General features: G+C 43.3%; 1 protein-coding gene across 25 annotated transcripts in view; it reads left to right on the top strand.

Moving 5' to 3' along the window:
* Positions 1-21,853, top strand: part of SUDS3 (SDS3 homolog, SIN3A corepressor complex component) — a 423,529-nt gene extending 401,676 nt beyond the window's left edge. For 14 of the 25 annotated variants that reach the window (XR_014825532.1, XR_014825527.1, XR_014825537.1 and 11 more), the window contains one exon: positions 21,143-21,853. The gene's annotated coding sequence lies outside the window, so the exon portion shown is untranslated. Of the gene's footprint in view, positions 1-5,122; positions 5,321-7,551; positions 7,729-21,142 lie in introns of all 25 variants that reach the window. The other 11 variants (XR_014825529.1, XR_014825519.1, XR_014825517.1 and 8 more) reach the window with 3 other exon arrangements.
* Positions 21,854-27,072: the final 5,219 nt, after the last annotated feature.

Below are 27,072 nucleotides of genomic sequence, written 5' to 3'. Positions count from 1 at the left end.
CCTTTTTTTAGATTCCACATGTCAGTGAAAGCATTTGATGTTGGTGTCTCTTTATCTGACTGACTTCACTCAGCATGATAATTTCTAGGTCCATCCATGTTGCTAAAAATGCCGTTATTTCGTTCCTTTTTAATGCCTGAGTAATATTCCATTGTGTATATGCACCACATCTTCTTGATCCACTCCTTTGTCGATGGACATTTAGGCTATTTCCATGTCTTGGCTATTGCAAATAGTGCTGCAATGAACATTGGAATACATGTGTCTTTGCAAGTCATGGTTTTCTCTGGATAGATGCCCAGGAGTGGGATTGCTGGATCAAATGGTAGTTCTATGTTTAGTTTTCTGAGGAATCTCCATACTGTTTTCCACAGTGGTTGCACCAATTTATGATCCCACCAACAGTGTACTAGGGTTCCTTTTTCTCCACACCTTATCCAGCACTTACTGTTTGTAGACTTTTGGGTGATGGCCATTCTGGCTGGTGTAAGGTGGTACCTCATAGTGATTTTGATTTGCATTTCTCTAATAATGAGTGATGTTGAACGTCTTTTCATGTTCTCTTTTCTATCCTGATGAAAACTGGGTGATTTCTACCTACTGTCAGACAACTAGTACATCCATTCATGTTCCTTTGCCAGGATCCCCCACCTCCATGCCCAGATGCTAAACTCACAGTCCCTAGATGCCAAGGTAGCCACTCCTCTACTGGCTATAGTGTTTCCAACCTTTTTTTTCCTCACCCTCTGACAGAGTGGATTCAAGGAATTCACACACGTGTCAGCATTCTTCTGTTCTGTACACAGGTAATTTAAGGTCCACTGGCTTCATATGCTGACAGTAGCATGAATTATCTTGTTGCTTCTTGACATGTTCCTTAGAAACTCACTCTTTGGGGGAAAAAAAGGAAAAAACCCTAAAAGATCCATTCTCTCAATTATTGGACTGCTAGCTCCTTGAGGTCAGTCACTGTGTTCTCTTTCTCAGCTTTCATGCTCATTAAAACCTAGCACGTGTTCACTGATGCTTCTGCAAACATTTATAATGGTTTGTTATTATTAAGAATGATGAAATATATTACTCTCAAAATCATGCTTTATGGAGTTTTTATAGCACTTTGAAGTTTCCTAATGCATTCCTTCATTATATTGTGTAATTCTGACATGTCACTTTTCAGGCAAGTGACTGATAATTAGAATCACCTTGGGTGTTTTTCAAGCATACGAATTCCTAGGACCTACTCCACACCACCTCTAAGAATGAGTTTGGGAGTCTGAATGTTGAACACTCTCTGCAGTGATTTTTATGATGATCCTGACAGGGGAACCATGAGTGTGGTGGCTGTATGTGCGGACTTGGACGTCAGCCCAACCTGGGGCAGAATCCTCACCTGTGGGTTCCCACCTACATCCCTGCAGATCCCTGGGGCCCTAGATTGCTCAATCCATAAACTGGGGCTGATGAGACCAATACCAAAAAATCAAACCAGAGTAGGAGGGTAGGATGAGTGCTCAGTAAGCAGCAGCTCTACTCTGATTTGCTTTCCCTTGTGGCAGAATAAGATAGTGGCTGAGGGCATACACTTGGGCTCAAGCCCTGTCTTTTGCACTAGTTGCCATTAAGTCTCAGTTTCCTCATCTCTAAAATGGGAGTGATGGTGGACATGTCTATCTCATGGGACTGTTTTGGGGGTTAAACTAGTCAAGAACAGAAAGCAGCCATTAGAACAAGACCTGGAACACATCAGTATTAGATGTGGCAATTTTCACATCTGTTTTCTAAGGGAGGATCTTTGTAGTTGCTGCAAGGAGAAATAAGGCTTCAAACCCTGTCTTCTTTGCCTGCGCTCTGGGCTCTTCCCTCTTTACAAAGCTAATTCTTCATGCCAGCTCTTTACTCACACTCATTGCCAGCCTCCTTTCCCTCCCGCAGCCCTTTCCCATTCTCTCTGCCCAGAGCCAGGCCCCATCACCATTTTTCAGAAATGTCATCTTACTCAGGCACCTCACTCCAAGGTCCTAAAACAGTGATTTGGGATTCCTGTCTCATCTCCATCTGTCTGCTGGAGTCCGGGCAGACACCAGAACAGACTCATCTAATTAGTGGCCTCGCCTCCTCCAGGGCTTAGGGCTACTGGTGCATGGCTTCCACATGGCAGAGACGAGATGTCTCATCAGATGGGCCAGCAGTGAAGGCTTTCCTACAAAAGCCTGGTAGCAAAGGAATTTTCCAGCTGCTGGAGCAGGGAGTTGGGAGTCTGAACAGTGGGGACTCAGAACCAGAGCTTATGTGGATGTGGCAGTTGAGAAGGACATCCCTACAACACTCGGAGACACTGTCCTTATCTGTAAAACAGAACGATCATCATATACCTACCTCTGACTTGTCTGGATAATATATATCGAGTGATGATCTCAAGGTCACCTGACCTCTGCCTCATTCCTTGCTCTTGTTTTTTCTCCCCTCTGTCCAGACTCTGTAATGATTTGGATAGAGAGGTGGATAGAGTAGTGACTAAGAGCATACACACCAAAGTTACCTGCTCAGGTCTTAACCTTGGCCCTGTCTTTTTCTGCTGTGTTACCTTGAGCAAATCACTCTCTAGGCCCAGTTTCCTCCTCAATTGGAGGAGAAAATCCTGCACCTTCTTTGTATTTTTGCTGTGTATGCAGTTGTAAGAAGGAAGGGTCAGGGAGTTCCTGTGGTGGCGCAGTGGTTAACAAATCCGACTAGGTACCATGAGGTTGTGGGTTCGATCCCTGGCCTTGATCAGTGGGTTAATGATCCCGTGTTGCCGTGAGCTGTGGTGTAGGTCACAGAGGCGGCTTGGATTCTGCATTGCTGTGGCTCTGGAGTAGGCTGGTGACTACAGCTCCGATTGGACCCCTAGCCTGGGAACCTCCATATGCCACGGGAGTGGCCCTAGAAAAGGCAAAAAGGCAAAAAGACAAAAAAAAAAAAAAAAAGGAAGGGTCAGTTATGTTGACTCATAGTAAGTGCTCAATAAATATCCAATATCATGATCATGAAGCAAGTCTATCCAACATTCCCCTTTGTCATATGGATAATAGAGCTGTTTTCTCTCCCAGAAACCTCATTACTTATGTGCTTTGACAACTTCAGGACTCACCTCCTGGAGACCCTTCTCTGCAAAGCTTTCTCTATCCTCCCCATGCTTTTCCTTCAGCCTCCTGGGCTTCCTCCGTCAAAGCTCTTTGCATGTGACATTGTTTGCACAGAGTCTGTCCCACTGTTGGACTTAGATTCCTTGAGGCTGGGCCCCTAGATTAATATTTGTGTTTTTATTACCATGGACAGCACATGACACCTATTTGAAACTTTGTGGAGAGAAAGAATGAGGATGTTGAAGACCTTTAAACAGTGTTTCTTGAAACTTTTTTGACTATAATCAATAGTAAGAAATGTGTTTTATACCATGACCTGGTGATGTGCACATACACACAGTGGGAAATAATGTTCATATTTGATTCATATTTCAGCACACACCATGCACTCTCATTTCTCTCTCATCTATTTAATTTTTAAAAATTTGTCTTTGAGCTATGAAATTCATTTCAGAACTAACTGTTCTGCGATGAGCAGCAGTGTCTTGTAATGCTAAGACCATGGCCCATGGAAACAGATAGATCAGGGTTTGGCTCTAAGTTCCAAACCCACAACTTAGTGACATCATCTTACCCCTCTGAGCCTCAACTTCTTCATCTGTCAAATGGAGTGCATTCCTACTACTTAGATTTCTTGTGAGATTTTAATGAGATCATGTAGGTAAAGTGTTAAGTATATGGTCTGGCCTCTAGTAAGTGCTTAGCAAATGGTGGTCATTATTGGAACCAGTCTTAGAATCTTTATATGACTTCTTTCTTTTCCCTCCCAGTCATCCCAAGTCTCCTTATTCTATTTATTTTCTCCGGTAGTCTTATTTACCTCTCCAAGGCCTACTCACAATGATCCCCTCTCTCTCAGAGACATAAGAATGAGCCATGAGTGCACATTGTTGTAGTCTGACTCCAAAGGATGCTGAAAAGATGATTAGAGGGGAGATAGCAGAAGCCCCATCATTTTGACACAAGCGATGAAGGAAGGAAGTAGTGGTGCGGAATCTGCTGTCTTCCTCATTCCTCCTGGTGCTGGTGGGAATTATTCAAAGATCTTACTGGGACATAGTCATCAAATCTCTCCTCCAGTGACTTGATGGAGCCTGAGAACTTCTCTCTCACTTCCCTACCACTCAGCAACTCCAATGCCCAGGACCCTGACCAACATGATAGAGAGAAGGGAGATTGTTACATAAATCACAGGCACCCTGGGAATGCAGCCACCTGTCGTTAGGACCTCAGAGATGCTTGGCCATCCTCCTGAGCCACACAATCATTGCCAGAAAATAAGTCACCAGAGCAATTCGACATCATTCCAGTTCTGCCCTGTACTGTCTCCTTAGCCTGGAGATCCCCTCACTCATAAACCAATGCTCCTGGAGTGAGCAGATCAAAAGCAAAATAGCCAAGGAATTCATGTCCTAGCTCAGCGGTAATGAACCTGACTAGGATCCATGAGGATGAGGGTTCAATTCCTGGCCTCACTCAGTGGGTTAAGGATCCAATGTTGCTGTGAGTTGTGGTGTAGGTTGTAGACACTGCTTGGATCCGGCATTGTTGTAGGCTGTGGTGTAGGCCAGCAGCTGCAGCTCCAGCTGGACCCATAGCCTGGGAACTTCCATATGCTACAGGTACAGCCCTAAAAACAAACACACAAAAAAGCTAAGGTTCCCCCATGGAGGATGGGCTGGCACCATGGCAGCATTCGTATGGTACCTCTTTTCATGGTGCTTAAGCCAGAAGGATCTGATGCTACACAAATTTGGCCACCAGCCAACTGTGTGACCTTGATCAAGTAGCTTCACTTTTCTCTCCCACTGTTTCCTCATCGGTAGAATGGGAGCATTAATAATATCTAAGACTACTACCCGTTATGGATAAAAATAAAATAATGCAAATTAAGCCTCTAACACTTTTGAGTCTCCTCAATAAATTTTATCATCATCCTTATCATTGCTGCTGCTACTGTTGTTTTAATTAATGATCATCACAAATTGTCATGTTAGCTTCTGAATTAGATGCAGAATATCCTCAACGTGAAGAGTGCTCGAGATACCACATCCGCTTGGCAAGAAAGAGCCTATTTTTTCCCGTGGACCAGAAGTCTTATTACCTCCTAGCAGAAGGCTCCAGGTGCATTGGCATGTGCTTGAACTTAGGCCTACCTGGAAGAAGGAAGCAGCTCTTTCATTCTGGGTGCACCAGTGAGTTTCTAAATCCTTCTGAATTGGGCTAGAATAGAAATAGTGGCTTAGGGGAGTTCCTGTCGTGGCTCAGTGGTTAATGAATCCGACTAGGAACCATGAGGATGCAGGTTCGATCCCTGGCCTCGCTCAGTGGGTTAAGGATGCGGCGTTGCCATGAGCTATGGTGTAGGTTGCCGACGCAGCTCAGATCCAGCATTGCTGTGGCTGTGGCGTAGGTCAGCGGCTACAGCTCAGCTTCGATTAGATCCCTAGCCTGGGAACCTCCATATGCCACAGGAGCGGCCGTAGAAAAGACAAAAAGACGAAAGAAGGAGGGAAGGAAGGAAGGAAAAGAAAAGGAAAGAAAAGGTGGTTTAGAAAAGAAACATATGACCTCATTTCCTTTTTTTCTTCTGTGGCCTCAAACTTTTCTCTCCTCCTCCCAGTGGACTGATTTCAGTGCAGCTTTGCCACCTTCCCTTCACACTATGATTTTCTTAAGGCCAGAGACTATCACTTATCCTGCCCCAATATCAAGGACAGTGCTTAGCACTTAGCAGAGCTCTGTATATCGTGGCACAGTCTGTGACTCCCTGATTATCTGAGGTGTCTTTCTCTCCTTCATCACTGCCCCCAACTCAGACACATTTTTATTTAACCAGCTTGTTTAAAGGGCATAACTTCAGCAAGAAATATCACCTGTTCTCACACTCTCTCACATGCGCTCACTCTCAGTGATGCCAAATTTCAGCAAATTCAGAGATGAGCTGACCTTGTTATCTTCCAAGACCATCCCATCAAAGTGGAGCCAATTTAGTTCTTCCAGAGGTCTAAGAGAAGAAATCTTAAGGACAGATTATTCATGCCAAGCTCGTTAGAATTTTTAGGTAAAAGTGGTCAAACCTTGCCCTGGGTATGGTTCCATTATAAACTTTGAAAGAATCTCGTTTCCTGATCTTGCTTAGCAGTGAATGACCAGGGTTAGGAAAATATAGCCTAAAGAGTGGTAGCGATTTGAGGACCCACATAATTACCACTCAGGGCAAGAAATAAAACACAGCCAAATCTCCCTGAATGCACCCCCACTCTCCTCCCTAGAATGAACTTACTATAAATGTCTTTTTATTGAAATCGTTTTTCCTTACAGTCTTACCATTTGTGTTTGCATCCCTAAAACAATATAGTTTAAGTTCTCCTATTTTTGAACTTCATATGATGGAGTCACATTCTACGTGTTCTCTTTTTTCCTTTTTTCACTTAATGTTTCATTTCAAAGATTCATCCATGTCGTTTCCTGTAGTACTACTCTGTGTCTTTTCATTGCTGTGTATGCATGTACACAATGCCTTTATTCTGTTGATAGGCAGTGTCATAACTTTACATGTTAAGTTTGGTTGTGACGTTTCCTATTATAATGATGTGATGAATATCTTTTCAGATATCCATTACAATTTGCTCAGGGCAAATTCCTGAACGTAGAATTTTTGGATCCGAGACGATGGCTGTTTTTTAAGCTTCCTCCAGAATAGTTGTACTGATTTGCTCTTCCACCAGCATCGCTGCCTGTGTCCTCACATTCTTGCCAATGCTAGCTTATTTGCATTTGTTCTAATCATGCCAATTTGGTAGGGATAAGATGTTTTTCTCCAGATTGTAGGAATTTCCATTTTTTTTGAGTATAATGAGGCTGGGCCTCTGCCCTCCTCTATGCTTATTGGCTATTTATATTTTTTGTTTTGTGGATTGTCTTGTATGTCCTTTAGCCATTGAAAACATTGGTGTGTGCGGGTTTTAATTACAGTTCACGCTAAGGCTCAGCACATTTAGACACGTTGGAACATTTGGGAAGTACAGGGTGGGGGGGAGCGGGGAAGGGTGGGGAACTTCTTTGTGGCCGCAGATCTTAAGTGGATCTGCCAGGTAGAGAGTAATTTGGAAGCTTATTGTTCAGAAACCAAAGAGGACAGTTGTGCATTCAGCCCCATGCTGGGGAGGAAACAATGCTTCCTGGACCTAGGGCCATTTGAGAACAAGGGCCCTGCTCTAATTGAATCTGCCTTCTACCTCCTTTGTGTCTGAGGAGTCTCTTTATGATGATGACTGCCTGAGCTTCAAGGAGGGAGATGGGGAATGTGGAAAAGGATAGAATATGTGTAGCTTGGCTTGAAGCTTAGGATTTGAATTGCCAGCACCCCAAACTGAGTTTACATTTTTTCCTTTTGTTCTCCCCGTCCTCCTCCTTTCTTCAGCAAACAATTACTGAGCTCCTGCTCTGCGCTAGGCAGGATATTGGTGTCAGAGGTCTTCTCCTCTAACCCTGCAGTGTTTTGGATCTCAGCCACTGGAAACTCCATCTCCTCAGTTCAAGGGAAGAAGCTGGGAGTTGTCTGCGACTCTGCTCTTTCTATGTTACAGCCTCACTACTGGTAAATTCTTTCAGCTCTACCTTCAAGATATACCTACATTCTTGAAAGTAACCCAAATGTCCATCTATAAGTAGTTCGATAAACAAATTGTGGTACCTCTGTGCAATGGAATCATACTCAAGAATGGAAAAGAACAAACTGTCAGTACATGGAACATGAGTGGATTTAAAAAGACGTTATGCTGAGTGAAAGAAGCCAGATGCAAAAGAGTACTCTATGATGCCATGTGTATACAATCCCAGAACATTCATACTAATCTATAGTGACAGGAAGCACATCTGTGGTTGTCTGGGGTGGGAGGAGGCAGGAAGAATGACTCAGGAGGCACAAAGGAAACTACGAGGGTGGTGGTGGTATATTCATTACCTTGATTGTGGTGATGGTTTCACAGGTATAATATGTATGGAAGCTTATCAAATTGTTTATCTTTTTATTTATTTTTGTCTCTTTAGGGCTATACCCACAGCATATGGAGGTTCCCAGGCTAGGGGTTGAATCAGAGCTGTAGCCTCCAGCCTACACCACAGCAGCACAAGATCCAAGCCTCATCTGTGACCTACACTGCAGCTCACAGCAATGCCGGATCCTTAACCCACTGAACGAGGCCAGGGATGCTAGTATCCTCACAGATATTAGTCAGATTTGGTTCCATTGAGCCATGGCAGGAACTCTTCAAGTTATATTTTTAAGTACCTGTGGTTGACTGCATGCCAATGCTACCTCAGTTAAGCTCTTAAAAAATGTACCCAGAATCTGACCACTTCTCATCATCCTTATTGCTACCACTTCATCTGTCTCACCCGGCTAATTGAAATAGCCCCATAATATGCCCTTCTGGCACCTACCCCTGCTTTCTCACACTCTCTTCTTAACAAAGAATTCAGACCGGAGTTCCTGTCGTGGCGCAGTGGTTAACGAATCTGACTAGGAACCATGAGGTTGCGGGTTCGGTCCCTGCCCTTGCTCAGTGGGTTAACGATCCGGCGTTGCCGTGAGCTGTGGTGTAGGTTGCAGACGCGGCTCGGATCCTGCGTTGCTGTGGCTGTGGCGTAGGCCGGTGGCTACAGCTCCGATTGGACCCCTGGCCTGGGAACCTCCATATGCCGAGGGAGCGGCCCAGGAAATAGCAACAATAACAACAACAACAACAAAAGACAAAAGACCAAAAAAAAAAAAAAAAAAAAAATTCAGACTGATGCTTTTGAAAAGAAAATGAGGTCATTTCACTCCTTTATTTAAAACCACCCAATGGCTTCCCATATCTTCCCATCACACTAAGAGCACTTACCACTGTCTGATGTCCCATGTGCTTTACGAGTTGATTGCCTGTCCTCCCACCAGAGTGACTTAAGCCTCAAGAGACCAGTGCATTTTTCTTCACTGCTATATTTCCAATGTCTGGAACAATATGCATCAGTAGAAGGTGATCAATAGATATTAGTGGAATGAGTCAATAAATATGGTCTCAGACTCAAAGAGTTCCCAGAATATTGAGAGAAATTTATGTATATACAGTTAAAACATAGGACAATAAACTCGGTGATAAAGGGACTCCTAATGGAGGCACCTAGACTTTCATGGGATGAGGTCAAGGATGGCTTCCTGGAGGAAGTGGCGTCTAATCTGAGACCTGAAAGCCATGTAAGTTCCTGCCTTCGTGGAATTCTATTAGAATGAGCAAATGTATAGGCATATATCACACCGTGTGCTAAGTGTTTATGGGGCTAAGTATGGGGGCTGAGGAGCACAGAGGTAGAGGCATTACCCAGCCCTAGTGGGAGGGGGGTAGATCTGGTAACATTAACAAAGTTTCTTATAGTGAAGCACTTCCTGGTTGGGATGTATTCACATCCTTTAGCCCAGTCTCCCAAAACTCACATTTGGGAGACTGTTGCCTGTATACAGACAATTGCCATAGGAACCAAGAAATTGATCCAAGATTTGAAAGATAACCAATCATCACACTTCCCCATCATGCTTGCCTCCTTTTAATGTAAATTATTCTGCACCAATGTCCATCCAGTCTAATTATTTTCTACCCCCTCTATGAATCAGAGTTGCTGGGGAGCTAAAAAAAAGAGATGACTTAATTGCACTCCAGATTTATCAAATCTAAATCTCTGGGTGTAGGGGAAGGGGAGCAGACTAAACACGGGTATTTTAAAAGTTCACTGTGCAGCTAGAGAGCTGAGAATGACAGATGTGATTCAAGGGTCAGGAAGAGTTATCTTAGGTGGAGTCTAGTCATTTATTACTTTACTTCATTCCTGCCTCAGGGCCTTTGCACATTCTCTTCTCTTTATAGAATGTTCTTCCATCCTTGTTTTTTTCTTGCACATCTACTTGTTTCTTATTCTGTAAGTCTCAGTGAATATGTTCATTCTTCAGGGAAGCTCTCTCTGACCCTCTCATCTCTCCCATCTAAAAGAGTTCTCATCTATTCTCTCTGCCCTGGCTGTTATCTATCACATCTCTTGATTGATTTCCTTCACAGAACTTATCATAACTTGAAATGATCTTACTTACTGAACTATCCCTAACACTAAAGAAATGAACTATTTCAGTAAAGTCTAAAAAGGTCTGACACATATAAAGCACAGTACCCTACACATGGTGGGGATTAGGAAATGGTTGCAATTATTATGAATGGGTTAATTAGTTATTTGGTGTAGTTTACAGAATTATAATGAAAAGGACTAGCTGTGGCAGCATAGGAAATTTTATAAGATAACCTCATTTTTTATTGATCACTTTGACCTTAAGCTCTTTGAAGGCAGGGACTGTGTCTTATTCATTAGTGTACATCCAGAGCTTAACACAGTGCCTGGCACATAAGATGTTCTGATTTAGAAACCATTTCATTGCAAATAATGGAATCTCCCTAAAGGTACTATAGCAGAAAAATGAACTTATTGGAAGGACAGAAGGGTCTCAGAGAACCTAAAGGTGGGAAAGGAGCTGGGCTAGAAAGGAACTTGAACAAGGAAGGAAGGGAGGAAGGAAAAAGAAAAGAAATAGAAGAAAGTGACCAAGAACCCAGCAGTTTTCTCCCTGTGTCTCTCTAAGGCTGCATGATATTTCTTTGTTTTTTGCAAATTGGCTTTCTCTGCTCTATGGGCACATAGATATCCCCAGCCCAGGCTTTACAATATTTTCCACTTCAAATATTACACAGAGACTAAATAGCATCTTGATTCTAAATTCCCAGGGAAGAGAAAATTTGATTGGCTCTAACTCCTGCCAGGCATTCACTCTTGGGCCAGTCAACTGGTTTGAGGGGCGAGGGAATGGGATCATGTGTCCTGTTCTAAAGATTTGAAATATCTCTTTGAGGTATGCAAGTCTTAGCTCAAATTCTCCCCTGCAAGCAAAGCTTTTGAGAAGGGCTTGCATACAGTTCGGTTGGTTGGGAATTAATGCTGGGGAATGGGAGAGGGAGGACTTGGAAAAGTCACATAGAGAAGGAAGGAAAGCCAGTGCAAAGATGTGTTACTGAGCTGACATGGGAAACTGAGGCTTATACTGAACAGAAATCTTCTGAGAACCTTTCAGAATGCATCTCAGAAGTGTCCTCCTAAAAATGGGAGAGGGAAGAATTCATCAGCTCCTATCTTGGATTGGTCAAAGGATTACCCCAAGGGGTGCTATCTTTATCTCATTTCCAGTGTGTCTTTGCACCAGAATAGTCCTTGAATCAAAGCCCTGGAGAAGAAAGCAAGAGGTACATGGTGCAACTAAAACAAGGTACTGTCGGAATACACCTGCAGGCAGGTGAATTAATGCAGTGATGGCTAGAGCCAGGAGAGTGGGCCAAATGATGTGAGATGGAGCAAACAAGTTGTCTAGCACAGGAAGTCTTAGAAGAGAGTGTAAGTCTGGGTGGAAATAATTCACATCTCTTGTATCTACTCAACAAATGTTTTCTGAATGAATAAATGAAGGAAAAATAATGGAAGGATTCTTGGAGGAAGTGAGATTTAAGATCCCCTTCTGTGTCTGAAAGCTGAGTCTGAGGACCATGTGGATACTGATCATCTATTCTCAAATATTTTTCTACTGAGGACGATCAGTTTTATTGATAAGTCTGTGATGTCATAAGGAATATAGATATTTCCTTTCTTTGGGGATGAAGAACAGATCTGGAGATGCTGAGCACTTTTGTATAGGTGCACAATGTCAGCATCAGGGCCAAGTTTAGATTTTCTGTCTGCTTTAACCCCCTGCAAGTTATAGGGCTGCAGCTAGACTACAAGCATATGTAAAATACCAACATCACCTCGTTCTCATACTCTTTCTTCTGTGTATAGTTCAGCACAGTGAACAGTCATTGTTAGAACCTAAAGCAGTTTCTAATTTTGTTTCATTATGAGTGTGAATGCAGCCCTCAGGACCCATCCCTATGGCCTTGACTAAGCTTGGTCTTTCAAGCTATGAAGAGACAAGATAAAGATCTGAATGGTGACTCCAGCTGGCGGAGCCTGGGCTGACTCAGCCCCCGTAAACCTGCCGTCAAAAATCAATAGAGCTTTCTCAAGAGTCACCATTATCCATCCAACAAGGAAAAAATTTCAAAAATAAATTGCCCCATGGCATAAAATCAGATTAAGTAGATAACGCGTTTTGCTGACTCTGGGGCTGTGTTGGGGATGGTGCAGGAGGGAGAGAATTAGCGATTTAATGAGCTCAGTTCTCTTCCTGCCTGTACTCTTCCAGTGTTTACTGTCTGACTGAACATGAGCAGGAGAGCGAAGGTGAGAAAACAAATTCGAATTTCGCCCCACAGCTTGACCCACAGTCCTGCAGTGCAGGCTCTGCATTGCTTAACCATTGTTGGTTAGTGGGCTCGCAGAGGTTAACTGCCCTGGCCTTGAAGTCAGGGGTCTTCATCAGGCTTCACCATGCTGTGCGACATTGGACAAGTTACCTCGTGTGTCTCTGAGCCTCAGTTTCCTAACCTTGAATCAGGCTTCCCACTGACCGAGGCTGGGAGGGGAGTTGGTCCACCAGGGAAATTGTTGCCATGTGAGGAGAAATGAGCATGGATGTAGGGCAGTAACCCCCACGCACCGATTACAAACCTGACTCTTTCTGTCTCAACTCTGGCATTTTTAAACCTTTAAAGAAGCCTTTACTGAGGCCTTTTCTGGTTAAAGTTTAAATGTAAAGATGTCCAGAGCCACGTGGCCTGAGTCCAGAGAAACTGCACAGGACCACACTGGAACTGACCCTCAGGAAGTACTCACCTGCTTTCCTGCTGCTTTGGGCTCTGCCCCCTACCTGGGGTCAGAGCCAGGTGCTTCTTCTTACTTGTCTCTGGTGACTTCTTTGGACTTCATCTCTTTCCTGCTTTTACTACTGCTACTCCCCAGACCCACCTGACTGCCCTTCTTAGTCCTGGCCCCCCTCCTCTAGTTAGCTTAGTCCTTTAAATAGCAATTGTTGGCCAACATATGGCTGCCCCCCATGTCAACATGGGATGTCTCAGATGGGCTGGGGGTCTGTTCTAGGATATGCTCCCCCTTGTTACCAGCTGGAGCTCTTGCAGGCAGGTATGGTTGCTTTGCACAGAGGTCTTGGCTCAAGGGGGCGTCAGGACCGAGGCGCTCTGCATTCCTGCTGGACACAACCCCACCGAATATGACTATGCAGTGGCTCTACCTTCAGCAGCTGAGAAGGAGGTAGCCGCTTTTTTATAATGTCTGTGAGTCACCGTGAGACATTTCCAAGTACAGTTGGGCCTGAGGCCAAGTCTCACCCAATTCTGACGTTTTGTCCCTTCCTCTATTAGAGTGGTTTTGTAAAGTGTCCACTTGGCCAGCCTGAGTTATACTTCCCAGCATCCCCTTTCTGGTGTATTTCTCAGAACCACAAGAGAGATTTCTGTGAGAGATTTGAGAGGTGGAAGGGAGGCACTGGCCAGCCTGGTTTTCACCAGGTAGGTCAGGTAAGGCATTTGCGTAGCTCCCTTTTGTTGCCTCGGGTTCACCTCATTGGTACAGGGCCACCTTCCCGCGGATCCTCCTTCAGCTTCTCTGATTCCTGGGCCAGGTGTGTGTTGGCTCCCATGATATGAAGGGTACCAGCTAGTCCTTGAGGACACCCACATCCGAGGCCAGAGGCACTGAGACCTGACATGGGTTCGAGTGTGCGTCCTCCTGGGTCCTGGTTTGGGCTCACAGATTCTGGTTTGTCCTTGCTCTCTCTGACTTCTCATCTATCTGCCCTTTGGGACTGCCTGCCCTTCAGATTTCAAACTCCAGCATCAGATGCAAAGACAATAGCAGCCTTACAGAAACTCTGTAATCAATCACAATGAAGTAAGGTCACATGCCTTGGGAAGACTTCTTTAATATACATACAACTTCCAGGGGACCTGCTTCTTTGATTGAACCCTGACTGACACATCTACCATGGAAGTTTTATTCCTAAAAGATGCATACCTGGGGTCTTATTTTGGATTTCCCCAAAGAGGGACCCTGATAGGAGTACTTGCTGGCAAGTAGTTTATCTGGGCACTAATCCCAGGAAACAGAAGGGAAGGAGCAGGGAGAATGAAATCAGGAAGCCAAGAAAAGCCAATAAAGAATTCAGTATTCACTGTTCATAAGCTGCCGCTGTAGGCAGCGGGACTCAAGTCCACTAGGGCGTCTGAGAAGTGTGCACATTGTCTCCCAGAAGTCTCTGTTTGAGGCATGGGGGGCAGGAAAGCTAAGGTATTGATCTGCTGGCTCCATTCACCCATTTGAGGGTTGCCCTGAGGGTGTTCACTGCCCTACACTTTGGGAATTCACCTGCTTGAGGCTGAGTGGGTTCTTGTGGCATCAGGGAAAGCATTGAGGCAGAGAGGTTCATTGGGCAGGTGCTTGAAGTTGAATGGCATCCGTGTACCCAGGCTGTCGAGGCCACAGACAAGGGTGAGCTGAAAGTCTGTGACTTGGGCAGCAGAAGCATCGGTTATCCTGGCAAATTCATTGTTTGCAAGGTCAAATCTCAGAGATACCAGTGAGTCAGGAGAAAAAAAAGTAAAATGGCATTAAAGATCTATTTAAAAGCCAAAATAAATAAAAGTTCTAGTGCTTCTAATGTTCTATTATGATAGCACACAGATACACACACTTTTCTCAACTCTCACTCTATCATCTCTTTAACTCCTAAATCACTTTCCTCCATTGTTCAGGGAAAAAAAAAAAAATCTGTGTCCCTATTCTCTGCTGAGGTGGATGCTTCTCAAACTTTCTAAGCAGCTTTTTTAGCAACCCAAGTGAGGGCTATAAATGAATCATATGGCTTTTTAAAAGTAAAAATCATGCTTCACACTTAAAAAAATTAAAAATTAATATACACATGTAAAAATGTAGTAGCTCAGCATCTTGGGGGCAACTGACTAGCAAGGGGTTATTGATTATCTGTTCACAGGGAAGGGTCAGAGGCCTGACGGTTCAGGCCATGCCTTTTGTTTAATGCTGCATTTGGTTATCTTGGGTCAACTGCACTGTGACCTTCACTTTTTTTTGTTGTTGTTTTCTGCTCCAAGATGAGTGACAAATCAATCTATCCTAGTCTCAGCTTGGGACTCCAATACCTGTCTGTGTGAGGGTTATGTTATATTCTAGGCAGGACAGCATCCCCAGTGAGAAAGACTCTGAGAGGGACAACCTCTTAGACACACAGAATTTCCATGATCCAAATGGATACCAGTGACTATCGCTTAATACCCAGAACCTCCCTCCTAGATAAGAACATTAGTGATCAACTCTCTGTAACTTATAGAAAGCTGAGGGAGTTCCTTTTGTGGCTCAGTGGGTTTAGAACCTAACTAGTTTTCATGAGGATGTGGGTTCAACCTCTGGCCTCGCTCAGTGGGTTAAGGATCCAGAATTGCTGTGAAGCTGTGGTGTAGGTAGCAGTTCAGGCTCAGATCAGGTGTTGCTGTGGTGTAGGCTGGCAGCTGCAGCTCCAATTAGACCCCGAGGCTGGGAACTTCTATATGCTGCAGGTGAAGTCGTGAAAAGAAAAGAAAAAAGAAAAAGTAAAGCTGAGTCCCCGAGGGAAAAAGTGAATTAGTCAAATCCCAACAAATATCTATGACCTGGCACATTGTAGGCCCTCAATAATCACTTGGTTTTTGTGAGAAGCAGACGAGTATCTTGGTTAAGAGCACAGGCTTTGAGGTCATACAGATTAGGGTCATGTTCTACTCTGCCTTTCCCTAGGTAAGTGCTCTTGGCCAGGTGACTTAACCTCTCTGAGGCTCAGTGCCCCTGACTGTAAAATGGGAATCATTACAGTACTTGTGTATATATTGTTGAGAGGATCCAGTGAGATCTTGAGCTGTGTGGAATGTTTGACAAATTGGAGAAATAACTGATGATGATGCACCTGGGCACTGGGAACTCTGGTCATTCTCTAGCTACCTGACCAGAGAGAGTTTAGCAACCTTCCCATCCACTGGCAGGTGGGCAGGAGCAGAGGTCTCCCAGTGCTGGTTTTTCCAGCTTGCTGATAATTATTTTTATACAAGCCAGTGTTTTATTGATTAGTCATTGATCTCTGTACGGGGCCAGGGAAATTCTTGGGCCATGAAGATAAAGGCAGCGTTTCCCAGCACAGGGGTCCTGGGTGGGTGTCAGGGTCATCACCTGCTGCCGTGAATGCCTGGCCTCTGCGCTGCTTGGGACAACTTCTCAATCAGAACCAGCGGCCCCCTCGGCCCCCTCCCTCTTGTGCCCCTTGATTGCGTCTATTCACCCTTCCCCCACTGGCTCTGTTTGACCTTTAATAAGTGCTGCTTTGGTGCAGAGCTGTTGATGAGTTATTGCCGAACGAGCAGCTCCCCAGGGCAGGCTACCTTCCCAGCCCCCCAGCCTCACCACAGCTTGTAAGGGAAAATTACATTTTGATCTACATTTCCCATTTCCATTCTCTGTCACCTGGCTTTGGAGACCAAAGGAAGAAAAGAATTTTTTTTTCTCTCTCTCATCTCCTTCTGGCTCAGACCTTCATGCTGTTTCTCCTCTTTCCTTTCCTCATCCTCTATTCTGTCCTGATAGTCACTTGCAGAAGATAAAGTAGCCTGGCTGGAAGTTCTCACTGAGGCCACCCTCCCTTGGACACTGGGGTCATCGAAGCCCCAGAGGTTACACAAACTTTTCCCAACCACCACTTTATCATTCAACTCCTAAATTTCTTTTTTCCATTGTTTCGGAGAAAAAGTTGCAGTAGCCTTGTTCTGAGATGAGGCACCATCTGAAAGTCAGCAGCTGGATTTTGAGAAGAATAAACAAGCCCTTCTTCCCCTCAGGCCGTGCGTGATGCTCCACACCCGGCCTGACTCTCCTATTAGATAGTTTTCTCCACACCCTGTACCTCTCCTTTCTCCTTCTCTCCCTTTTAAAATTGAGATAAAATTCACATAGCACAAAACTCATCCTTTTAACCGTTTAAAATTGTACAGCTCAGTGGGGTTTTTTATTTTTAGTATATTCACAAAGTTTTGCAGCCATCACCACTTTCTAATTCCAGGATACTCTGATCACCCCAAAGGGAAACCCCATACCCATTATGAAACCATGCCCCATTCCTTCCTCTTCCCTGCCTCTGGCAACCACGAATCTACTTTCTGTCTCTATGGATTTTCCTATTCTGGACATTTCCCAATCATGGACTCATACAATATGTGGCCTTTCGTGACTGGCTTCTTTCTTTTAACATAATATTTTTGAGGTCGATTCATGTAGCATGTATCAGTGCTTCATTCTTTTTTTTATGGCTGAATAGTATCCCATTGCATAGAAATACCACATTTTGTTCATCCATCCATCCATTGATGGACATTTGGGTTGTTTCTACTCTTTGACCATTATGAATAATGCTGCTGTGGGCATTTGTGTTCAAACATTTGTTCGAAAATATGTTTTTAGTTCTCTTAGCTAGGAATGAAATCACTGTGTTGTATGCTAGTCCTGTGTTTTTTATGGAATAGCCAAACCATTTTCCACATTGACTGCACCACTTTATATCCTCATAAGCGGTCTACAAGGGCTCCAGTTTTCCACATCTTCTTCAACACTTGATAATTTCTGTGTTTTGTTTTGTTTTTTCTTACAGCCGTCCTAGTGGGTGTAAGGTGGTATCTCTCTTAGTTTCAATTTGCATTTCCCTAATTACTAATGATGTTGAGCATTTTTCCATGTGTTTATTGGCCATTTGTGTATCTTCTTTGGAGAAATGTCTATTCAGTTCCTTTGGTTGCTTTTAAATTGGGTTGTTTTTTGGTTTTGTTTTGTTTTTGGTTGGTTTGTTTTTTGCTGGTGTTGTTGAGTTGTAGAAAATTTTAATATATTTAGATGCTCGATAGATCCTTATCAGGTGTATGATTTGCAAATATTTTCCATCATTCCATAGGTTATCTTTTCACTTTCTTGATAGTGATTTTTGACACACAAAAGTTTTAAGCTTTTATGAAGTCCAGCTTATCTATTTTTTTCTTTTGTTGCTTGCTTTTAGTTTTCATGTTTAAGAAATGGTTGCCTAATTCAAGGTCATGAAGATTTATACCTCTGGCTCCTTCTATGAGTTTTATAGTTTAACTCTTATGGTTAGGTTTTTGATCTATTTTGAGTAAAAGTTTATATATGTTAGAGTTGCAACTTCATTCTTTTGCATGTGGCTATCCAACTGTTCTATTGCCATTTATTGAAAAGATTATTCTTTTCTTCCACTGAATGGTCTTAGCACCCTTGTTCAAAATCAGTTAATCGCATGGATTTATTTCTGGATTTTCAGTTTGGTTTCATTTATCTATGTGTCTATCCTGTGCTAGCACCAAACTGCTTTGATCATTATAATTTTGTACTAAGTTTTTTCTTTTTTTAATATTATTTTTTATCCATTTTATTTTGTTTTATTTATTTTTTATTATTTCTTCAGTACAATTTTTTTTTTTTTTTTTGTCTTTTTGCTATTTCTTGGGCCGCTCCCGCAGCATATGGAGGTTCCCAGGCTAGGTGTCCAATCAGAGCTGTAGCCACCGGCCTATGCCAGAGCCACAGCAACGCGGGATCCAAGCCGCGTCTGCAACCTACACCACAGCTCACGGCAACGCCGGATTTTTAACCCACTGAGCAAGGGCAGGGATCGAACCCGCAACTTCATGGTTCCCAGTCGGATTTGTTAACCACTGCGCCACGACAGGAACTCCCAATTTTTTTTAAATTATAGTTGATTTATAGTGTTGTGCCATATTTTGCTGTACAGCAAACTGACCTAACCATACATACATATATATATATATATATATATGTATATATACACTTTATTTTTTCTCATACTATCTTCCATCTTGTTCTTTTTTAAAAAGTTTTTTGTATTATAGTTAATTTACAATGTTCTGTCCATTTCTGCTGTACAGCAAAGTGACCCGCTTATACACACATACATATACACATACATACATATACATATACACACACACACACATTCTTTTTCTCACATTATCCTCCATCATGTTCCATCACAAGTGATTGGATATAGTTTTCTGTGCCATACAGCAGGATGTCATTGCTTATCCACTCCAAATGTAATAGTTTGCATCTACTAACCCCAAACTCCCAGTCCATCCCACTCTTCCATCTTGTTCTATCCCAAGACATTGGATATAGTCCCCTGTGCTATATAATAGGATCTCATTGCTTATCCATTCTAGATGTAATTAATAGTTTGCATCTACTAACCCCAAATTCCAGTCCCTGCCCCCTCCCCCTTGGCAACCACATGTCTGTTCTCTATGTCCATGAGTCTGTTTCTGCTTTGTAATTAGGAAGTGAGAGGCCTCCGACTTTGTTCTTCTTTTTCAAGACTATTTTATCTAGTCTTTGTTCCAAAGCCCTCTGCTGGACTTGTAGAGACTTTATTAGACCTGCTTTGGGATATAATGCCTCCTCCTACCCAATACAGTTTTATCCCTTTCACATGTGTAAACTCCATGGGATCCCTTTTGCATTCCTGACTCTGTCCTGGCATCTGATTCCTGGGGAACCCAACTTATAGAAACTCCCAGTAACCAGCACATTAGTTGGCAAATCATTGGAGTTCTGGAAACATTTTCAAACAAAGACTTTTTTTTTTTTTTAAGTTTTAACAGTCTTTTTGAGGTGTAATTCACACATCATACAATTCACCCATTTGGAGTGTTCAGTTCTGGGGATTACCCTGATAGCTCAGCAGGTTGAGGATCCAGCATTGACACTGCTGTGGCTTGGTTTGCTGCTGTGACATGGTTTTGATTCCTGGCCCCTGCCATATGCACAGCCAGAAAAAAAGTGTTCCATTCTGTTGTTCTAATATGTTCATAGAAATATGAAACAGTCACTATAGTCAATTTAGAACATTTTTATCACCTTAAAAAGAAACCTCCTTCTCTGTAGCTGTTGCCCCTCTGCCCACCCTACCCAGAGCCACTGATCCACTTCCTGTCTCTTTAGAATTCCATATGAATGGAATCATAATATGTGGGTTTCTGTGGTTGGATTCTTTCGCTTAGCATGATTTTAAGAGTCATTCTTATGGTAGCATGTGTTAGTGCGTCATTCCTTTGTCTGGCCAAGTAATGCTCCACCATGTGGGTATACCACCTTTTATTTGTCCCTTTGTTCATTGATGGATGTTCAGATTGTTTCCACATTTTGGCTATTGTGAGCGAGGCTGCTTTGACCATTTGAATACTCGTTTTGTGTGGACATACGTAAGAAAGGCATTCGTTATTTTATTTTTATTTTTTATTTTATATTTTTATAGCCACACCTGTGGGGCATATGGAAGTTTCCAGGCTAGGGGTTCAATCAGAGCTACAGCTGAGGCCTATGCCACAGCCACAGAAACACCAGATCCGAGCCACATTTGCAACCTATGCCACAGCTTGCAGCAATGCTGGATCCTTAACCCACTGAGCATGGCCAGGTATCGAACCTGCATCCTCACAGATATATTGGGTTCTTAACTCACTGAGCCACAAGGAGGCTCCAGGAAAGGCATTCTAGATGTGGAACTTTTGGTGTACAAGAAGACTCCAATTATACGCCTTCAGGGTATAATTTTTCATAGTAGGGCATTGTGGCCAGGGATAGAAACTAATGAGGCATCACCCTTTTAAGAAGTTTTGACCATTGGAGCTGTTGATGGTGGGTTACTTAGGGTGTTAAAGGGCCTAGAATCATATGTCTGTGGGAGAGAGAATGTTATTTTGAGAGAGGGGAAATCCTCAGTGTGGACCAGTGTGGTCAAATTGGACTGAGAGAATAGGGCAGTAATAGTAAATGAGGTCAGAGAGCTGACCTCCAATGTTTGGAAAATGAGTATTTTTTCTGTGCTGCTCTTCAGGAAAAACCTTGGATGCTAACATCTTCTTATCCTCTAGGTCTCAGCTTAAAGGTCACTTTCTCCAGGATGCCTTCTCTGAACCTCCTCCTCACCACCTGTAAGACGGGATACAGTTGTCACACACTCTTGTCTCACTCTGCACTTCTCCTTGGAAACCTTCTCTGAAGGCAGGTCCAGGTCCAATTCATTTCCTGGTGTTTTTTTCAGTATCAAGAACAGCTCCAGGCTCAAACTAGCATCTAATGTACCTTTGCCCAATGAACAAAGAAACAGATAAGCCAGGAGGTGGGAGCTAAAAAAGAAACAGGTGCGGATTTCATTGAAACACTACATAATATTGAGCCTGCCCAACATGGACTGCTGTGAAATGGGCTGTTTCACAAGCGCTGGCCACACAGAGTGGGGACACAAATCTCACTCTTGCCTTCAGGTCCCATGAATTTCCATGATGACATCAATGCTTCCTCAAACCTGCGGCTTCCTCCTGCATTCCTTTTCCTTCTCTCTGGATCTTCCTCCACTAAGAGAGAGCTGAAATGTTCTCTAAAGAGGAATATAACGGAGGAGTTTCTGCTACAGTGCAGCGGGATTGGTGGCATCTCTGCAGTGCCAGGATGCAGGTTTGATCCCCGGTCCAGCATAGTGAGTTAAAAGATTCAGCGTTACCGTGGCAGCTGCAGCTCGGATCTAACCCCTTGCCTGGGAACTCCATATGCTGCGGGGCAGCCAAAAAGGAAAAAAAGAAAAAGAGGAATATAATGGAGTACAATTGATTTTTCCACCTGCTATGAAAACAAATACAAGTCAGAATATCTAGGAGATAGCCAGAAGAATAGATTTTTGGCTCCTTTCAAACTCTCAAGTATTTATTTCCTTAATAACACTTACTATTTATTGAGCACTTATCAAGCACCAGATACTGCATTATAAACATGGCATATAAATCACCAGTCCTCAAAAACCCAGCTCTCCTGGGTGGAAGTTGTTATCTTGCAAACGTGAAAATGCCTTCATTTTCCCCAGCCATCTTGGAATTCAGAGCTAATGCCCAACTTTTAAAGGAGCTGATCTAGGCACATAACCTGCTTGGTGGAGGCATTCTATCATAGAATCAGTACACTGACCTCAGACAGTGAAGCTGAGTATCTTCTGACACCATCATTGCCTCTCAGATGATTCTGATAAACAGCCTGAAATACCGATGTGACACCAATATGCTTGACTTAGTCCCACGACCACAAAACACCCAGCAAGCTCCAGCAAGCAAAGGTAAGGCTTTAATTTTATTACCCAGGTTTTTTTTCTAAAAGATAAGTGACATTCAGAAGTACCTCCTAAATCATTGGGGAGAGATCCAATTATGTTTGCTGTCATTAGTGTTAACTGTACTTTGAGGAATGCTAATTTTAAAAAAATTGGTTACCTGAATATGCTAAAAAAAATTTCTCCCTAATTGAGCAAGCAGTAGTTTCCTGAACATTTCAGTGTTGGAGAAATTCAAGCCCTGAAGCTTAGGATTTTCTCTGAGAAATTGGGTTATGTTGCATAAGGTCACAAGTGAAAGTGTGAGAGTCCTGATAAATTTTCTTTTACATAAAGTAAAGCAAAGGTGGCATCTAAATAAGGAAACCATCAAAGACAGGTTATGCATATTAAATTGTTGATAACAGGTCTTGTGTAACTAATCTTCATGCTTCATCCTTGGCTCCCCAGATGTGTGCGCCTATGGCTGCAAACTTCCATGTAATTGGTCTGAATGGTGGGCATGAGTATTTTTTTTTTAAAGAAAATCCAGTCTCAGGGTAGAGGCACATTGAAGTCGCGGGTGAGGCCTGGGTCTCAGGGTCCCTTTGATTGGAGTCACCAGAAACCCACTCCAGTGAGCTCAAGTGCAATTGAGGCTTTGCTATGAGATATAGAAACATGGGAATCCAGAGAAAGCAGAACAGTGGGTCTCAGGAAAGGCAGAAGACTTGGAACTAACAGAATGCTTGTTGCAAACACTCTCCTCCAGTTGCTTGTTATATGACCTCAGGTGAGTGACTTCACTTCTCTGTGTCTCAGTGTCAACAGGGGAGAAGCTATTGTATGTACATCTCTGTCAAGTATTAAATGGGTTAATGACTATGCCATACTTAGCACCTACTGTCTGTTCAATACATGGTAGCTGTTATTATTGTTATATTTTTCTACATTACTTTTGTGCAACTGTTCCATCTTCCTGTTATTTCCTCATGGCTTCCACCTGCACAGTAGCTTGCAAGTCAACATGACCGTCTAAATTCTAGTGCCTGTAACTCTCTAAAGACTGTCCTCTCCTCTGAGTTCAAGTTGCTAAGAGGGAAAATCTGACTCAATTCATCCAAATCAAAGGCCCCTTCCAGCCCATGGCTGGGTTCTCCCTCTGGGTCAGAGATCCTCCCTGCTCCCCATGTCAGGGGTTGGAGTCCACCTAGCAGAGCTGTGCGTGAGGACCCTTGCATTAGGGAGCATAGATGAGGAGGCAGAAGCTTGTCTAGAAACACCGGTGAGATCACTGCTGGTTAGGAAGGAAGAGAAGCCCTGTAATGGGCTGTGTGATCAGGATTATGTTTGGGGCAGTGGTTACCAGTATAAAGCCGATGGAGGAATCAGGGATGAACCATCATAGTGGTTATAACTTAATTAAAAATGGGAGGAGTTCCAATTTTGGCTCAGTGGGTTAATAAGCTGACATAGAGTAGTCCATGAGGATGCAGGTTTGATCCCTGGCCTCGCTCAGTGTATTATGGATCTGGCATTGCCACAAGATGTGGTGTAGGTCGCAGACATGACTTGGATCCCTTGTTGCTGCAGCTCTGATTCAGCCCCTAGCCTGGGAACTTCCATATGCCACAGGTGTGGCTCTAAAAAGAAAAAAAAAAAAAGGAATAGGAAAAAAATGTGTATCCCTTCAAAGGGAGAGAAGGCAAGAGAGAATTGGATGAACCTGGGTGAAGCATACATGCATGTTCAATAAACTAATTTTCATTTTACCATAGGTTTGAAATTTTTTTAATTAAAAAAATGGGAAAAAAACACAGCTAAGGTATTTACCAAATAAAGCAAATATTTTCATAATAAATGCAAATACATATATACAAAATGAGTAATAAGAAAACTAGGGAGTTCCCATTGTGGCTTAGCGGAAACAAATCTGACTAGTATCCATGAGGACACAGGTTCAATCCCTGGTCTCACTCGGTGGGTTAAGGATCTGGCATTGCTGTGAGCTGTGGTGTAGATCGCAGATGTGGCTCAGATCCTGCATTGCTGTGGCTGTGGTGTAGGCTGGCAGCTGCAGCTCTGATTTGACCCCTAGCCTGGGAACTTCCATATGCCACAGATGTGGCCCTAAAAAAGACAGAAAAGGAAAAGAAAAGAAAGCTAGCTGAGGACTCAGCAAATTTCAGATCTGCTTACCTACTCTGTGAGCCTCCATTTCCACCTCTGTGAAATGGGGTCATAATACTGCCTCTTAGCCTATTGAGGGGTTTCATTCATTGATAGACATGCAAATCAGGGCACATGGTTAGCTGGTAGGCCTTGGGATACCTGGGCCAGTTACTTCCAGGGAGCGTCTGCTCTGGCTGGCTGGATTGTCCTAGTTGATAACTGGCAAACAGTCTTGGTAACCGGCACATGGAGCCAATTTCATGGGCATTGGTTCTAGCACCATCATCATTATCATGCTTATCTTCATCATAATCCTGATCCCCCTTGGCCTTCCCACCCTGGCAGCATGCAAAGAATGAGACTTTAGGAATAATGGCTAGGTTTGGGGTAGAGGCAGGTGGCCCAAGCTTTGGGTTCTTTAGGCACCTAGGGGAACAGGGCCACCCCAGCACAAGGTAGATGAAGAGATTTCACTAGTGTTCCAGGCTGGGGCGAAGTGTGTTCCCCTGGCCCAGAAGACATTTTGTTTGCAGACTACACACCGGTACAAGCTGAGAGAGGGATGGAGGCCCCAGGCTGCAGGGAGCTGGAGGAATATTTACTGAGTCCTGGGCCTGTATCCCTGGGTCGGAAGGAAGAGGTGTTGGGAGAGGGGCTCATTTTGGGGGCGAGGGAGCCCAGGCATAACTGGGCTGGGTTCAGAAAGGTGTTTAAAAATGCTGGTGCTCTTATAAGCTCATGCTTCTAACCTTTCTAATGTTGCCTCAGCATCCTTCAAAATAAGCTTGAGAAGTACTGGTTTAAACTGTACATAGATGGTAAACCAGCTATGATAGAAAACATAAAAATCATTTAAAAAATAAACTATACATAGATGGATAGATGGATATATGGGGCTAGATGCATTCAGTGAATAGGTGGATGTATGAACTGTGACACAATGAGAGAATCATTGAAAAATGAACAGATGAGTGAATGGATATTTGGTTTTTATCCAGCTTTATTGAGATATGAATGATTTGTGACATTGTATAAGTTTGAGGTGATTTGATAGACCTATACATTGAGAAATGATTACACAGTAAGGTTAGTTAACACATCCTTCACACAATAAGGTTAGTTAACACATCCTTCGCATAATTATTATTTTGGTGGTTGTGGTGGCGAGAACATTTGAAATGTACTGAGTAACTTTAAAATATATAGTGTAGCATGGTTAACTGTAGTCACCAGGCTGAACATTACCTGCCGCAAGAACTTATTCATCTTATTACTAGAGGTTTGTAGCCTTTGACCAGCATCTCCCTGTTTCCCCTACCCTCATGCCTCTTGGCAACCCCCAATCCACTCCCTGTTTCTCAGTTCGGCTTGTCTAGATTTCACATGTGAGATCTATAGTGGTTGTCTTTCCCTGACTTATTTCACTCAGCATAATGCCTTCAAGGTCCATCCGTGTTGTTACAAATGTCAGGATTTCCTTCTTTTTTGTAGCAAAATAATACTCCATTATGTTTATATGCTACATTTTCATTATCCATTCATCCGTCAATGAACACTTTGGTTGTTTCTATGTCTTGGTCATTGTTAACAATGCTGCACTGAACATGGGGATGCAGATATCACTTCACCATAAAGGTTTCATTTCTTTTGGATGAATACACAGGAGTGGAATTACTGGATCATATGGTAGTTATATTTTTTAGTTTTTTGAGGAACCTCCATACTGTTTTCTGTAGTGGCTGTACCTGTTACATACCCATCAGCAGTGTACAAGTCTTCCCTTTTCTCCACATCCTTGCCAGCATTTGCTATCTCTTGTCTTTTTATTTTAACTTTTTAATTTTTATTTATTTTTGGTTTTTGGCCTTTTTGTCTTTTAGGGCCGTACCCATGGCATATGGAGGTTCCCAGGCTAGGGGTCCAATCAGAACTGTAGCCGCTGGTCTGTGCAAGAGCACATCTGTGACCTACACCTCAGCTCACAGCATCTCTGGATCCTCAACCCACTGAGTGAGGCCAGGGGATCAAACCCACGTCCACATGGATGCTAGTCAGTTTTGCTAACCACTGAGCCACAGTGGAAACTCCTATCTCTTGTCTTTTTTTTTTTTTTTTTTTTTTTTTTTTTTGTCTTTTTGCTATTTCTTGGGCCGCTCCCGCGGCATATGGAGGTTCCCAGGCTAGGGGTCGAATCGGAGCTGTAGCCCCTGGCCTATGCCAGAGCCACAGCAACGCGGGATCCGAGCCGCGTCTGCAACCTACACCACAGCTCACGGCAACGCCGGATCCTTAACCCACTGAGCAAGGGCAGGGACCGAACCCGCAACCTCATGGTTCCTAGTCGGATTTGTTAACCACTGCGCCACGACGGGAACTCCCTATCTCTTGCCTTTTTTGAAAAATTCATAATAGCCATCCTAACAGGTGTAAGGTAATATATCATTGTGGGTTTGATTCGCATTTCTCTGCTTAGGGCCATTGACACCTTTTCTTGTACTTATTGGCCATTTGTATGTCTTCTTTGGAAAAATGTCTATTCAGATCCTCCATTCA

This window comes from Sus scrofa, chromosome 14, assembly GCF_054392235.1.
Source record: "Sus scrofa isolate SSC_HxYL_T2T_F1_AM1 chromosome 14, Sscrofa_HxYL_maternal_Yorkshire_Landrace_v2.0, whole genome shotgun sequence".
NCBI lineage: Eukaryota > Metazoa > Chordata > Mammalia > Artiodactyla > Suidae > Sus > Sus scrofa.
Note: the sequence above shows the minus strand (reverse complement) of the source record. Positions and strands in the feature narration are given on the sequence as shown.